This window comes from Esox lucius, chromosome 11 (assembly GCF_011004845.1).
Source record: "Esox lucius isolate fEsoLuc1 chromosome 11, fEsoLuc1.pri, whole genome shotgun sequence".
NCBI classification, from domain to species: domain Eukaryota; kingdom Metazoa; phylum Chordata; class Actinopteri; order Esociformes; family Esocidae; genus Esox; species Esox lucius.
The window spans coordinates 22,192,808-22,208,559 of record NC_047579.1 but is presented as its reverse complement, the minus strand read 5'-3'; the positions used below and the strand labels follow the sequence as shown (position 1 = coordinate 22,208,559).

The window sequence follows — 15,752 nt, the reverse complement described above, 5'->3', positions numbered from 1 at the left end:
CGGGGGACAAGGGTCAGTCTGATGAATGCCCCTGCTGATTACTGTTGAATCTTAAGATAACCTAAGTCCTTACAGTGTTTTAGGATTACCTGGCCTGATGTCTCCTAGTTGTCCCTGCTCAAAGTCCACCTGGTTGTGTTGCAGATCTACACAATGATGATGGGTCACCTGGTCACCCATCTTTGTCCACCTGGTTGTGCAGCTGATCTGGATTCTGCCTAAAGACTCAGCCCACCTGTATTTACTGACCCGCCAGTAATTGGAACATGCAAAAATATTGGACCAAAAAGGTCATGTATTCTTATGAATTTCCCCCAGAACAGCCGAAGAGGAGCCCTCAAACTCTGTCTACTCTCTAAGTTTCTTCTTAGGTCCCATTCCTACTAGTGCCAATGCACTATAAAATACATTTGATGAACAGAACACCAGTGGGTGAGTGGAACAATTTATAACACACCCAACATATTCCAGGAAATAAATCCTCCTGTTCTGATATGTATTGAACAGTGATACAACCTTACAGCATGAATATTTACAGATGACAAAGGAAAACCACTTGATAATACACACAGAAACTACAGCAATCAATTGTAAATTACTGCTGACAATCTTTCAAGCAATAGATGAACACAACTGAATAGGAATGGATTGGGTGGACAGCCTGGCCCTTAACAACCAGTAAAATGTTTTATGTTCTAGTAATTTTTTTTTATATATGAGAATCACATGAATGCCTGGACCTGTATAGCACACTTTTTTTTGGTTCATGATTTTTTCTTAAAATCTAACATCACCAACATTGTAGAATTATAAACTGAGTTGTTCAAACACTAAATGTTGATTAGCTATAGGATCTGGTACAAGTTAGTAACAAGTTTATAACAGTAATAACGCAGGACGTTTCAGGTGAATGGCTGATATACAATGTGAAGAACTGTATCCAGGCATTCTGCATCACATCGTGCCTAAGAACAGACCTTAGTTGTCGTATATTGGTCATGTACTACACCCCTTCCTATCGAATTGCTGAAATATCTTACATTACTATTTATTATTCAGAGAAAATGTAAGTATGAATATTGAAGAATGACTGACAAATAAAAAGATAATTCAAATAATTGTATTAAAAATATGGAAACACATTACACGTTACAGTACATGGGAAGAAATTGTTCCACCACACTATGGCGCAGTTAGTAAGAATGCTCTCGATTGTACATTGGAATAAGTTCACAAGGATCTTGGAAGACAGACAGGCCTTCTTCAGCCTCCTTAAAAAGTACAGGCGCTGCTGCATCTTTTTGACCAGGGCTGAGGTGTTGAGGGTCCAGGAGAGTTCCTCGAAGATGTGAACACCCAGGAATTTGAAGCTGGACACATGCACCACCTCAGTGCCATCGATGAGAACTGGGGCATGACTGCAGTCTTAAGACTTCCTATAATCCACAATGAGCTCCTTGGTTTTCTTTGTGTTGAGGGTCAGGTTTTTGTTAGCACACCATGCCGCCAGGTGCTTCACCTCCTCCCTGTAGGCTGACTCGTCATTTTCACTACCACCACTGTATCAAGAATGCAGTATACAGGAACTGTATACAGGAACGCAGTCGTGGGTGAAGAGGGAAATAAAGAAAGGGTCTCAGCATCCAGCCTTGTGGAACACCAGTGTTCAGGACCGGGGTGAAGGAGGTGAAGTTGTCTTACCTGACAGACTGGGGTCTGTGGGATAGGAAGTCCAAAGTCCAGTTGCAGAGAGAAGGGCTGATCCTCAGGTCATGGAGTTTGTTGACCAGCATAGTGGGGATGTTCGCGTTGAATGTTGAGCTAAAGTCTATGAACAGCATTCTCACATAGGTGTTGATTTTGCACTTTTGGATGTATTTCTTGGCCTACCTTCAAACTCAGTGCCTCTTTGCTTGACATGAAAAAATCAAAAGAAATCAGCCAAGCCTCAGAAAATATATTGTAATCCTTCCCAAGTCTGGTTAATCCTTGGAAACAATTTCCAAACGCCTGAAGGTGTCACGCCCTGATGTGTTTCACCTGTTGTCTTGTCCACGCCCCTCACCAGGTGTTCCCGGTTCCCTATTAGTCCTGTGTATTTAGACCTTGTTCTCTGTTTGGCAGTTGCCAGATCGTCTTGTCTTGTACAGTCGTTTCCAGCGTTCTATGTGTTGTATTATCCACTCTACCTGTCATTCTCTTCCCCGGTTATGACCCTTGCCTGTTTTTCGGATTACGAGCCTGCCTGCCCTCCCCTGTACCTTCTACCATCTGACCGCGCAACAACGAACATTGCCTGTCCCCCACTACAAGCCTGCCTGCTACCCTTGTACCTTCGACCATCTGACCTTCCCGATAACGAACAATGCCTGTCCCCCACCGCGAGCCTGCCAGCTACCCTTGTACCTTTGACCGTCTGACCTTCACTGCGAGCCTGCCTCTTCTGCCTCTGTGTCCGCATTTGGGTCCCCACTTGCTCACCGTTGTGTCAGAAGGTACCACACCATCTGTACAAACAATAGTAAGCAAGTACAACCACCCAGCCTTCATACTGCTCGGGAAGGAGACAGGTTTTGTCTCATAGAAATTAACGTACTTTGATGTGAAAAGTGAAAACCAATCCCAGAAGAAAAGCAAAGGACCTTGTGAAGAAGCTGGAGGAAACAGTTACAAAAGTATCTATATCCACATTCAAACAAGTCCTCCCCCAGTCTGATCCAACCCTACTTTTATACAGACAATAAGTAATCCACAAAAGTTGGGACACCAGTAGGAATTGTTAGCATCAAATTTTACGGCTTGATTTACTTAATTGTCTCAGTGAACTGCTAACATTTCACAAAAACAGGAAAAAAAAATTGTGTTCTAAAACTTTTGACCGGTAGTGTACATATTCACAGAATTAATTTGATGGTGGCTTGCTATAGGCTTTGGAAGAAGGCAGTGCAAGTCGGCACAGCAACATCAGGGGTTGCTGTAAGCGGTTGCCCTAACATCCATCTCTGCTGTGTCCATGAGATTGGGTTGGTCATTGTCACGCTTTTTTTCTTTTAGGTATCTTAATATGCTAAATATAAGTATCATCTAAATCTGTAGATACATTTACTTTTCAATTACTATGTACCATTCAGCTGGAGCCGGAGGATGAGCAGGAGGATGAGCAGGGGCCGGAGCCAAAGGATGAGCAGGAGCAGGAGGATGAGCAGGGGCCAGAGCAGGAGGATGAGCAGGAGGATGAGCAGGGGCCAGAAGATGAGCTGGAGAAGGAGCTGGCGGATGAGCAGGAGGATCAGCAGGCGCCGAAGGATGACCACAAGTCAGAGGATGATCAGGGACAGGAGCCAGAGGATGAGCCAGAGCCGTAGCATGAGCAGGGACTGGGGCGGCAAAAGTTTGCGGGGCAGGGACTCTGGAGGCAGCAAGCCGCGGGGAAGGGACTCGGAGCAGCAGCAGGCCACGGAGCAGGGACTTGTTGCGGTAGCAGGCCGCGGGGTAGGTCCTGGTGAGGTAGCAGGCAGCAGGGTAGGGCCTGGGGTGGCAGCATGCCGTGACGCAGGGACTTGGTGCGGCAGCAGGCCGGGGGGCAGGTACTTAGTGATGCAGCAGGCCGCAAGGCAGGGACTGGGATGGCAGCAGGCCACAGATCAGGGACTGAGGTGGCAGCGGGCCGTGGAGAAGGGACTGGGGCGGCAACAGGCCGCAAAGCAGGGCCTGGGGCGGCCACAGGACGCGGGGCAAAGACTTGGTGCAGCAGCAGTCCGCGGGGCAGGGAATCGGTGCGGCAGCAGGCCGCAGAAAGGGGATTGGGGCGGCATCAGGCCGTGGAGCACAGACATGGTGAGGCAGCAGGCCGCAATGCAAGGACTGGGGCGGCAGCAGGCCAGGGGGAACAGACTTGGTGAGGCAGCAGGCCGCAAGGCAGGGACTGGGGCGACAGAAGACCAGCGAGGAGAGGACTGGGGCGGCAGCAGTTCGAGGGGAAAGGACTCGGTGAGCAGAAGGCCGCAGAAAGGGGACTTGGGCGGCAGCAGGCCGTGGAGAAGGGACTGGGGCGGCAATAGGCCGCCAAGCAGGGATTGGTGTGGCAGTAGGCCGTGAGGCAGGGACTGTGGCGGCAGCAAGCCACAGGGCAGGGACTCAGTGAGGCAGCATGACGCGGTGCAGGGAGTCGGGCGGCATCCGGCCACAGAGCAGGGACTAGGGCGGCAACAGGCCGCGGGGCAGAGACTGGGGCGGATGCAGGCCATGGAGCAGGGACTGGAGCGGCAGCAGAAAGCCGTGGGGAAGGGACTGGAGTGTCAAGAAAAACTGGGCTGGGACTGGGGCGGCAGAAGGCTGGCGAGGAGGGACTGAGGAGGCAGCAAGCCGCGAAGAAGGTTGGGGCGACAAATTGCTGGCCCAATGCAATCTTAATATGACACACGTTTCTCAGGTGAAAGGTTAACGTTTTTAACATTCCGAGATACATTGACTTTTCAATTATTACTTACCATTCATTCATATTTTAAAGTCATATGATGAAACTACAAAGCATTTTGACCTCAACACGGGTTTAGCTTAGTTCAAATTAGTTTTCTATGTTTTATTATATTAAACCCCACACCCACCCCCCATAATGGGGACCTAGCTTTTTAGTTCTTCTATTTTGCCTGATAATTATGATGAATGTTCTCTATTCAATTGCAATGATTTAGTTATGGGCTTTGAATAGTGAAGCTGTAAAGGCACCTCCTTGTATTATATCTATGTCATTTCGGCCAAGAGTTCAAGTCCTAGTCACAATCGATGGAAAATGAAAAATGCCTGGTTACGAATGTTACAAATGTTTTTGACATTCAGAGATACATTGACTTTTCAATTATTATTTACCATTCAACTGGAGCTGGAGGATGAGCAGGAGCAGGAGGATGAGCAGGGGCCGTAGCATGAGCAGGAGCTGGAGCTGGAGGATGACCATGGGCCGGAGCCAGAGGATGAGCAGGGGCCGGAGCTGGAGGATGACCATGGGCCGGAGCCAGAGGATGAGCAGGGGCCGGAAGATGAGCAGGGGCCGGAGGAAAAGCAGGATCAGGAGGATGAGCAGGAGTCCGACGATGAGCAGTAGAAGGAGGATGAGCAGGAGGATGAGCAGGGGCTGGAGGATGAGCAGGAGCAGGAGGATGAGCAGAATCAGGAGGATGAGCAGGAGCCGGAGGATGAGCAGGAGTCGGAGGATGAGCTGGAGATGGAGCTGGCGGATGAGCAGGAGCCGGAGGATGAGCTGGAGAAGGAGCTGGCGGATGAGCAGGAGCCGGAGGATGAGCTGGAGAAGAAGCTGGCGGATGAGCAGGAGCCGGAGGATGAGCAGGAGCCGAAGGATGAGCACGAGTCAGAGGCTGAGCAGAGGCAGGAGCCATAGGATGAGCAGGAGCCGGAGGATGAGCAGGGACTTGGTGCGGTAGCAGGCCGTTGGGTAGGGCCTGGGGCGGCAGTAGGCCACAGGGAAGAGACTGGGGCGTCAGCGTGCCATGGCGCAGGGACTTGGTGCGGCAGCAGGCCGGGGGGCAGGTACTTAGTGAGGCAGCAGGCCGCGAGGCAGGGACTGGGGAGGCAGCAGGCCATGGAGAAGGGACTGGGGAGGCAGTAGGCCGCCGAGCAGGGATTGGGTCGGCATCAGGCCGCGGGGCAGGGACTGGGCCGGCAAATGTTTGCAGGGCAGGGACTCGGGCGGCAGCAAGCAGCAGGGAAGGGACTTGGAGCAGCAGCAGGCCGCGGGATAGGGCCTGGTGTGGTAGCAGGCCGTGGAGAAAGGACTGGGGCGGCAGTAGACCGCCGAGCAGGGATTGGGGCGGCATCAGGCCACGGAGCAGGGACTCAGTGCGGCCACATGCCGCAGTGCAGGGAGACGGGCGGCATCCGGCCGTGGAGCAGGGACTGGGGCGGCAGCAGTCCGCGGGGTAGGGACTGGGGCGTCAGCAGGCCACGGGGCATGGACTGGGGTGGCACCAGGTTGCTGGGAAGGGCCTGGGGCGGCCACAGGACGGGGGGCAGAGACTCGGTGCGGCAGCAGTCCGCAGGGCAGGGACTGGGGCGGCAGCAGTCCACGGGGTAGGGACTGGGGTGTCAGCAGGCCGCGGGGCATGGACTGGGGCGTCACCAGGTTGCTGGGAAGGGACTGGAAGCAGCAGGCTGGCGAGGAGGGACTGGGGCGGCAACAGGCCGCGAAGAATGTTGGCACGGCAAATTGCTAGCCCACTGCAGTCTTAATTTGATACACTTACGTATCTCAGGTAAAAGGTTAACGTTTTTAACATTCCGAGATACATTGACTTTTCAATGATTATTTATCATTCATTCATATTTTAAAGCCATATGCTGAATCTACAAGGCATTTTGACCTCAACACGGGTTTAGCTTAGTTCAAATTATTTTTATATGTTTTATTATTTTAAACCCCACACCCACCCCCCATAATGGGGACCTAGCTTTTTGATCTTCTATTTTGCCTGGTAATTATTATGAATGTTCTCTATTCAATCGCAATGATTTAGTTTTGGGCTCTGAATAGTGAAGCTGTAAAGGCACCTCCTTGTATTATATCTTTGTCATTTCGGCCGAGAGTTCAAGTAATAGTCGCAATCGATGGAAAATGAAAAACGCCTGGTTACAAATAACATTAACTGTTCACTGTTAATATTAACTTAGGGTTTAGATGAGGCATGATGGTACTGGTGTTAGGTATAGGAATAAGGTCAGGGTTAAATTCCGGTTAAGGTTAGGCATCACAATACTGAGGTTAGGCTTTGGATGAAGGTTAAGGGAAATGTTAGAAAAAACGAAAATGCCAGTGTAAACCACAAAATTCTCCAAAAATAACATCTCTACTCTGGCTGCAACCGAACCTGCTACCATCGGACTGAAATTCGGTTGTGTAAACTTCCGGCCACCATCCCCGAACATAACGGCCTAGCTTAGAGTCACTTCACTTACATTTGAATACGTTCACAAGTGCCCCTGGCGGCTGGTTTTTCCGATGATCGGTAAATGGCCCATCCCATATGTTGACACTGAATGTAATCGCAAGTCATTAAGGACAGATAGCACTGGGATCTGTTGATATTGAATGTAAGAGAACTGCTGAAACATTCACATTGTACGTAATCGCATTTTCGAAAATATTTACACTACCGGTCAAAGGTTTTAGAACAACTCAATGTTTGTTCTCAAAGTAGCCACCTGTTGCAGACATAACAGCCAAACACAATGGTGGCATTCTTTCTACAATGGAAATCAAATATTGTTAGGTAGGTTCTTCCCAGCACTGTTACAGAAGTTCCGACATAGCCTGAAGGTATGTTTTGGGTCAATATCTTGCAGTAGTATGAACCCCTGACCAACTACACATACACTCTGGACCCAGCAAATGAGCCCCAGACCAACACGCTTTCTCCTCAAAGTTTGACCATTGGTGTGACACACTGAGGAACCATCCTTTCGCCTACTCGACAGCATCCAAACCCCAGTGTGATGATTTTCAATTTGGAATCATCGGTCTGTAAGACTTTCTTTCGGTCTTTAGTAGTCCACTGGTGCTGCTTCATGATCCAGGGAAGCCTCTTTTTCTTATTTTGCCATCTAATCAATGGCTTTCTTACTGCCACTCGACCTGTCAATCCAGCAGCTCAAAGTCTTCACAGTTGAAACTGAGACTTGCTTACTTGGACCTGTGTTAAGCTGTGCTTGAAGCTGTTGTCCTGTGAGCCACCTATCAAACAAGCTGTTGACTCTCAGAAACCTGTCTTCTGATTCTGTTGTGGCTTTGGGTCTGCCAGACTTTTCCAGTCAGAGTTTCCACCAGTTTCCAAGTTCCTTTTGATGGTGTAGGAAACTGTACTCACTGACGCCTTGGCTTTCTTTACAATTTCTCTAAAAGTAAGAGCTACGCTTGATATAATGGTCTGTCTGTCTGTCTTCCTTTCTTAACTGCCTTTTTCTTGCCATTCGGATAGCAATATACAACATCCGGCAGTACAGTATTGTCCAAATAATGCTTAAGAGGGTGTAGTAACCCAGTCTGATCCAATCCTACTTTTATACAGACAATAAGTAATCCACAAAAGTTGGGACACCAGTAGGAATTGTTAGCATCAACTTTCAAGGCTTAATTGACTTCCATTGCTCCAGAACAGGGGTATGTTTTTAACCCATTACATGTTCCCTGAAAAAGGGCTTTCTTATAATTCTGAAATGTATATCTCTGCTGTGTCCTTGAGATTGGGTTGGTCATTGTCACACTTTTAGTTTTAGGTATCTTAATATGCTAATTGTAAGTTTCAATCTTAATCTGATACACTTAGGTGTCCCAGGTGAAAGGTTAATGTTTTTGACATTCCGAGATACATTGACTTTTCAGTTATTATTTATCATTCATTCATATTTTAAAGCCATATGCTGAAACTACAAGGCATTTTGACCTCAACATGGGTTTAGCTTAGTTCAAATTAGTTTTCTATGTTTTATTATATTAAACCCCACACCCACCCCCCATAATGGGGACCTAGCTTTTTTGTTCTTCTATTTTGCCTGGTAATTATTATGAATGTTCTCTATTCAATCGCAATGATTTAGTTTTGGGCTCTGAATAGTGAAGCTGTAAAGGCACCTCCTTGAATTAAATCTTTGTCATTTCGGCCGAGAGTTCAAGTCCTAGTCGCAATCGATGGAAAATGAAAAAAAAGTCTGGTTACGAATGTTACAAATGTTTTTGACATTCGGAGATACATTGACTTTTCAATTATTATTTACCTTTCAGCTTGAGATGGAGGTTGAGCAGGAGCAGGAGGATTAGCAGTGGCCGGAGCCAGAGGATGAGCAGGAGCAGGAGGATGAGCAGGGGCCGGAGCCAGAGGATGAGCAGGAGCCGGAGATTGAGGATGACCACGGGCCGGAGCCAGAGGATGAGCAGGGGCCGGAGCATGAGCTGAAGCAGGATCAGGAGGATGAGCAGGAGTCCGACGATGAGCAGGAGCAGGAGGATGAGCAGGAGCAGGAGGATGAGCAGGGGCCGGAGGATGATCAGGAGCAGGAGGATGAGCAGGATCAGGAGGATTACCAGGAGCCGGAGGATGAGCTGGAGAAGGAGCTGGTGGATGAGCAGGAGCCGGAGAATGAGATGGAGAAGGAGCTGGCGGATGAGCAGGAGCCAGAGGATGAGCTGGAGAAGGAGCTAGCGGATGAGCAGGAGCCGGAGGATGAGCAGGAGCAGAAGGATGAGCACGAGTCAGAGGATGAGCAGTGGCAGGAGCCGGAGGATGAGCAGGAGCCGGAGGATGAGCAGGGACTTGGTGCGGTAGCAGGCCGTTGGGTAGGGCCTGGGGCGGCAGTAGGCCGCGGGGAAGAGACTGGGGCGTCAGTGTGCCATGGCGCAGGGACTTGGTGCGGCAGCAGGCCGGGGGGCAGGTACTTAGTGAGTCAGTACCGTGGAGAAGGGACTGGGGCGGCAGTAGGCCGCCAAGCAGGGATTGGGGCGGCATCAGGCCGCAGAGCAGGGACTGGGGCGGCAGCAGGCCGCGGGCAGGGACTGGGCCGGCAAAAGTTTGCAGGGCAGGGACTCGGGCGGCAGCAAGCAGCAGGGAAGGGACTTGGAGCAGCAGCAGGCCGCGGGATAGGGCCTGGTGTGGTAGCAGGCCGTGGAGAAGGGACTGGGGCGGCAGTAGACCACCAAGCAGGGATTGGGGCGACATCAGGCCACGCGGCAGTGCCTGGGGCGGCAACAGGACGGGGGGCAGAGACCTGGTGTGGCAGCAGTCCACGGGTAAGGGACCTGGTGCGGCAGCAGGCCGCAGAATGGGGAATGGGGCGGCATCAGTCCGTGGAGCATGGACTGAGACGGCGCCCGGTGGCTGGGAAGGGCCTGGGGTGGCCACAGGACAGGGGGCAGAGACCCGGTGCGGCAGCAGTCCGCGGGGCAGGGACTCGGAGCAGCAGCAGGCCGCGGGGCTGGGACTTGTTGCGGTAGCAGGCCGCGGGGTAGGGCCCGTGTTGGTAGCAGGCCATGGAGAAGGGACTGGGGCGGCAGTAGACCGCCGAGCAGGGATTGGGGCGGCATCAGGCCACGGAGCAGGGACTCGGGCGGCAGCAGGCCGCGGGGCAGGGACTGGGGCGGCAGCAGTCCGCGGGTTAGGGACTGGGGCGGCACCAGGTTGCTGGGAAGGGCCTGGGGCGGCCAGTGCAGCAGCAGTCCGTGGGGCAGGGACTGGGGCGGCAGCAGTCCACGGGGTAGGGACTGGGGTGTCAGCAGGCCGCGGGGCATGGACTGGGGCGTCACCAGGTTGCTGGGAAGGGTCTGGAAGCAGCAGGCTGGCGAGGAGGGACTGGGGCGGCAGCAGGCCGCGAAGAATGTTGGGATGACAAATTGCTAGCCCACTGCAGTCTTAATTTGCATACACTTATGTTTCTCAGGTAAAAGGTTAACGTTTTTAACATTCCGAGATACATTGACTTTTTAATTATTACTTACCATTCATTCATATTTTAAAGCCATATGCTGAAACTACAAAGCATTTTGACCTCAACACGGGTTTAGCTTAGTTCAAATTAGTTTTCTATGTTTTATCATTTTAAACCCCACACCCACCCCCCATAATGGGGACCTAGCTTATTTGTTCTTCTATTTTTCCTGATAATTATTATGAATGTTCTCTATTCAATCGCAATGATTTAGTTATGGGCTCTGAATAGTGAAGCTGTAAAGGCACCTCCTTGTATTATATCTTTGTCATTTCGGCTGAGAGTTCAAGTCCTAGTCGCAATCGATGGAAAATGCCTGGTTACGAATAACATTAACTGTTCACTGTTAATATTAACTTAGGGTTAAGATGAGGCACGATGGTACTGGTGTTAGGTTTAGGAATAAGGTCAGGGTTAGATTCCGGTTAAGGTTAGGCATCACAATACTGAGATTAGGCTTTGGATGAAGGTTAGGGGAAATTTTAGAAAAAATGAAAATGCCAGTGTAAACCACAAAATTCTCCAACAAAAACATCTCTACTCTCGCTGCAACCGAACCTGCTACCATCAGACTGAAATTCGGTTGTGTAAACTTCCGGCCACCATCCCCAAACATAACGGCCTAGCTTAGAGTCACTTTACTTACATTTGAATATGTTCACAAGTGCCCCTGGCGGCTGGTTTTTCCGATGATCGGTAAATGGCCCATCCCATATGTTGACACTGAATGTAATCGCAAGTCATTAAGGACAGATAGCACTGGGATCTGTTGATATTGAATGTAAGAGAACTGCTGAAACATTCACATTGTACATAATCGCATTTTCGAAAATATTTACACTACCGGTCAAAGGTTTTAGAACAACTCAATGTTTGTTCTCAAAGTAGCCACCTGTTGCAGACATAACAGCCAAACACAATGGTGGCATTCTTTCTACAATGGAAATCAAATATTGTTCGGAAGGTTCTTCCCAGCACTGTTACAGAAGTTCCGACATAGCCTGAAGGTATTGTCCAATACAGTACTGTCCAAATAATGCTTAAGAGGGTGTAGTAACCCAGTCTGATCCAACCCTACTTTTACACAGACAATAAGTAATCCACAAAAGTTGGGACACCAGTAGGAATTGTTAGCATCAACTTTCAAGGCTTAATTGACTTCCATTGCTCCAGAACAGGGGTACGTTTTTAACCCATTACATGTACCCAGAAAAAGGGCTTTCTTATAATTCTTAAATGTATATCTCTGCTGTTTCCTTGAGATTTCGTTGGTCATTGTCACACTTTTTGTTTTAGACAGCTGTTAGTAACTTAAACCTTTTATTTTTTGTCCCTTGCAGTTTACCGCTTACTTTTGTACCTTTTCAGGATTTTCAGTGGACTTGATCTGCTAAAATAAAATAAAAACTGGAACTTTTGACCAGTAGAGTACATATTTACACAATTCCTTTGATGCTGGCTTGCTGTAAGCCTTGGAAGAAGGCGGTGCAAGTCAGCACAGCAACATCAGGCTAATAAGCTATTAAAACGGCCAGTGGCAAAATAATTACAGTTCATAGACGCTATTTGTGGTGGAGGTAAACTTAATAAGAAATGTTAGTCAGTTTAACACAATCCTTAATGGAGTCTAGCGACTGCTGGGAAGACCTAAGTTCTTAACTATTGAGAGCAACGACATTTATTAATTATTTCTGGTAGATTCCACTATTCTCTCATCTTTTCACTTTATGAAAAAATTTGTTATTCTCGCCTTTATTGATAGTTATTGTATAAATGTCATTCACTAATTTAATGGCAGTTGTTTTGCCATGAAAGAAAAAAATATGTTCTTATACCATGAAATGAAATAGCTTTGGCAGACTCGCTAGCAATTGCTCAATTCTTATGACTATTCCAGTAAGTTAGTAGATACCGGTAAAGCTTATTACTGGCTAATATGCTGTCAAAATGGCCAGCGGCAAACCCAATACATAGCCGGGGGATGTAAACTTATTAAAAAACTTTAGTCAGTTTAACTGTATCAATATAATTCATGAGCGGCCAATTAGCTATAATATAAATGTGATGCACTTACATTTCTCAGTTGAAAGATTAACATTTTGGATTTGCATTCACCAGTTACTGTTACAGATGAGATGCATGGCTGCTGACCATTTACACACGTGATCCAATAGCATGCATGCATTGTTAACTTTTCTAATAGTAACAACACGTTTTCAATTATTAATAATCATTCATTCATATTTAAATGACATGTTGAAACAAAAAACATTTTGACCTCAACACGAGTTTCTTAGTACGTATTAGTTTTCTATGTTATATTATGATAAACCCCACACCCACCCCCCATATAGGGGAACAAGCTTTTTTTGTTTATCTATTTTGCCTGATAACTATGATTAATTTCCTCTATTCAATCAACATGATTTAGTTAAGGGCGCTGAATAGCGATGCTGTATAGGCACTGCCTTGCGTTATATCTTTGACACAGCTATACTTAGCTTTACCCAGTGGTGATGCACCGATGTTCTTCGAGATGCACTGATGACCTTATTGAAACCATTGTCGGGTTCTGCAGAGCCTTAACGCGTAGCCTACAACTGACAGAGTCCGTCAAACCAAATGCCGTTATTACATGGGCATCTATCAGCGACTGAAGGCTTTTATGATTTACAACATTTTAATATCTGATTCGATCAGTTGACGTCATAATGGCCTCTGACGTAATAATGGTGCAATGCATTCAATATTTAAGTATGATCAGTGGCTGGCCTTAGATGTATCGAGAACACTGTTGGATATTATATGTTGGTAATTATGAAATAAAAAGTATGAACTGATATAACATGTATGCATTGTACGAATAATACATATATTAGTTCTGTATTTTTATAGTTAAACTATTACAACATAAGTTATTATTTCCGTATTACATTTCTGTATGATGGTAGGAGGGTCAAAACAGGCATTATATAATGTGATTCTCCTTTGTTGATATTTTTGTAATATGAACAAAGTAATGTATCTATTTTCTGTTGCAAACAACAGCTAAGCACTAGTGTCGAGTTTCCAAAACATGAGGGTTGCCACCGGATCGTCCCATATTGAAAAATAAAATGCACTGTCCCTTGTGGAATCAATACGGGACGAGATTTGTCCCGTATTTTCGTGCACACCCTACTTTACGTTTTCACAAGCTTGGATTGAAACGATAAATAATAAAACCAAAAGAGTTTCACGAAACAGCGGAGAAGTTTTAATTCAGAATGACTGTCTATCACTCAACGTCATCGTTGCCCTGGTTACGGAGACTCAGACGCACAGTAACATCAGCAGTGCGGTTCTCCCTGATAAGTTGACAGTTCCGTAAGCAGAAGATACGACCCTCCGCACGCACGAGCTGTGGTTGTATGTGTGAGAGAAATGTCACCAATATCCCACTTGGCGGAAAGTCAAGTCACTGTTATTTATATAGCACATTTGAAAACAACAGGAGTTGACACAAAGTGCTTTACAGTCGAGACGATTAACATCTGCCTGAAAACAGGTATACGTGTAGGCGCTAGAACAAACATTTTGGACGGGCTTTTGATTTCCTTGGACGGGCACATTTGTCCTACTTATCAACATAGAGTATTAGCTAAAGCACGACAGACGGAAAGCAAATTATCTTTCATGCATGGCTTGATGGGGCTATATACTAGCGAAACACAAAGCTGTCTATCAATTCTTTGTAGCTTTGTAGTATCACTTAAGCTCATCTTCGATCGCATTTGCAGATGAAGACAAGAGAGCTAGCCTACATTCCCAACAGTAATTAGTGAAGTACAGTATTGGGAAGCATCTTAATCAAACTATTTTTGGGGGGCATAGCATTCTTGCTGGGGTGCAATGCCCTCACTGGGTCTCAATGCCCTCATGCCACTGGGTCTGTGTATATGATTAAAGGAATAATACATAAAAGGCAATGATACATAATATAATACAATAGTAAATATAATACATAGAGGGCAAGACTAAAACAGAAAACACTTAAGACAGTTGAAATTATGTAAAATCAAATCAAAGTAATACAATAAGAAATTAAGAGAAATTGAATAAAACCAACAACAGATTAAAACACAGTAAGAGGACTTTAAAATAAGTAAAGAGTGGACTTGACACAAACCAAGGGACAACCTCAGACTGAACTAAAAGCAAGAGAAAAAGGTTGGTATTTAAATGTAATCAAAAATTGCAATGGTGGAACAGGACTTATGTGGGACGGGAGACTATTCAATACCTCATAAACGAAACCTGCCAGAAAGAAACATCACATTTTACTAATCTGCTCACGATTTGCGAACAAGCAAAACTCCTTGTTTTCCCATATCGGTTTCATATTTACGTATCAGAGTCGAAAATATGTTAAAATGCTTTACTGCGCAGCGAGGGTTAGGCAATGTCTGAAAAACGTAAGTTGCTAATATACATTTCAATAGCTCGGACCCATTCAAACTGTCATCCATATAAACACCTGATATAAAATCATGGACAACTGCCCTAGCGTAAAAATCTTTAAATTGTACAATTTCTCAATTCAGCAAATTATTCATCGTTTTCAAAGCATTTTTCCAAGAAGAATTATTTAGTTCTGACAAATTACATATTTTTGACATCATCCAAGACTTTGTCACGGGATCTAGTGAACAGCATATACTTGTATTTGCATTTAGCACCAACCTAAGATCAATAAAGGAATGTTTGGGGAATTGGAATTCAGACAGTAAATGAGCAAAAGTTTATGCAAGAAGAGCAGACGTTTACATTACTCTGTCATCAGCATAAAAATGACATTTACAGTTTCTCACTGAATTACAGATATAATTAATATACAGGCTGTAACTGACATAAAAACCTTTGTCAACTAACCCAGGGGTACTCCTTTGTCAACTATAAGAAATTCAGATTCCAATCTGCTCACACTATCTGTTTTAGCCTGAATACTTAAGCTTAGATAATTATGAAACCAAGAGCAACTGTCCATTGCCAGGCATAGTGAGGTCAGTTTCTATAGCAAGATATTATGATCCAATGTTTCAAAAGCCTTTGACAGGTCAGTAAATTAAGCAACACAATGGAAATAACTCATCCAAGGCTTTGGAAATATCATTAAAAACCAATGTGGTTGCAGTACCAGTACTGTAACAGTACCCTGACACTCAACTAGACAGATGCAGTATTCCTCTAAGGAGTGCAACTGTGTATTTACTAAGACTCATGAG

At 46.4% G+C, this 15,752-nt stretch overlaps 1 pseudogene; it reads left to right on the top strand.

Moving 5' to 3' along the window:
• Positions 1-4,109: 4,109 nt before the first annotated feature.
• Positions 4,110-10,013, top strand: LOC105006012 (annotated as a pseudogene).
• Positions 10,014-15,752: the final 5,739 nt, after the last annotated feature.